Source organism: Varroa destructor, unplaced genomic scaffold (genome assembly GCF_002443255.2).
Source record: "Varroa destructor unplaced genomic scaffold, Vdes_3.0 BEIS01000006.1, whole genome shotgun sequence".
In the NCBI taxonomy this organism is placed as follows: Eukaryota; Metazoa; Arthropoda; class Arachnida; order Mesostigmata; family Varroidae; genus Varroa; species Varroa destructor.
Window position 1 is genome coordinate 15,502,212 of NW_019211459.1, and position 1,201 is coordinate 15,503,412.

The following is a 1,201-nucleotide window of genomic DNA, read 5'->3' on the forward strand; positions in this document are numbered from 1 at the left end:
TATATATATAATTCACTTCTCCTTGGAAAAATTAGAGCTATAAAATCTTGTCAAAAGAAGGGGCATATACGAATGAAATAGTGACGTTGATAGGTATATACTGATTTAATACTTTATAATCAATATGCAATTATAATTATTGTTGTTGATATCTTCATTTTAAGGGACATCTCTTTCTAACAAAGTTTTCTGCCTTAACTCAAATAAAGTCCTAAAAAATGAGCTGCTTTTCATAATTGCTGAATAATAAGCTGTTATCGATTCGGCTGATGTAAAAAGGCGGTTAGCGTACCATATATTTGTCACAGAAGCACATATATTTAATCACCACTCTACTGAATTTCTTTAGTAAAACGGTGCCATAGTTGCAATTACTCACGTTTATGATGATCGTAAACGTATGATTATTCACTGTTCCGACGTCGAAACCTGCCAAAGTTACTGAAGACGGCTTGTATAATTGTCTGTGGAGGCGTCAGGAACCGTAACGAGAACGCTCGATTATTTTTACTGGTCCATTCTTAGTGATGTATGCATGGCAATAAAAGAGGAATATCTATTTGAACAATTAATCAGTGATAAATTAAGTAAAAAATTCATCCACAGCTGCTTTCACGCGCTTATGTTCGACGAGGGTTTGGAGAAGTTTGTTTCTTCCGTGGGTGTAGATGGAAAGTGCAAATTTACTGAGAACGCATATTATCTGACAATATCGAGCTGCGTGCTGTTTCTACTATGGGCTTCGCGTGTGACACTGGCAAAAAATTTTTTTTCTTATTACATTTTAAAATGGAACTGTATACTCCTTAATCCAGCCTCAAACTACAGGCCATATGCTGAAATTAGCACATCTGTACCCTAACGCAACTACTTTGCTTCTAATGCGGTCAGTTAGCCAGGTTTTTAGGTTCTATATTTGCCTTGATTCCTTTAGGCTCGATATCACTCTTTTTTTTTTCTTTCATGTTTGACAGCTTGAACCAGCCGAATGAGGGAGTTACACATGCCGCTGTACTGATGACAAAGATGACCGCGTAGATTCGGTAGCTAGAGTTGTAAATTCAATAGCCACTTAGTGTTACCGTAATAGACATCTATACGAAACCCGTTAGTGATGGCAAAAACATCCACTCTCTAGTTTGCTCAGAGGTACCATCTAAAAATATTTTATCTATATGTTTCCACCTATTTTGAGTGAATG

General features: G+C 36.4%; 1 long non-coding RNA gene across 1 annotated transcript in view; it reads right to left on the reverse strand.

The window, feature by feature from the left end:
- Window positions 1-855, reverse strand: part of LOC147754908 (uncharacterized) — a 4,965-nt gene extending 4,110 nt beyond the window's left edge. The window contains exon 1 of the long non-coding RNA XR_015329839.1: window positions 380-855. This is a non-coding gene — a long non-coding RNA (uncharacterized LOC147754908). The remainder of the gene's footprint in view (window positions 1-379) is intronic.
- Between the last annotated feature and the right edge of the window lie 346 nt (window positions 856-1,201).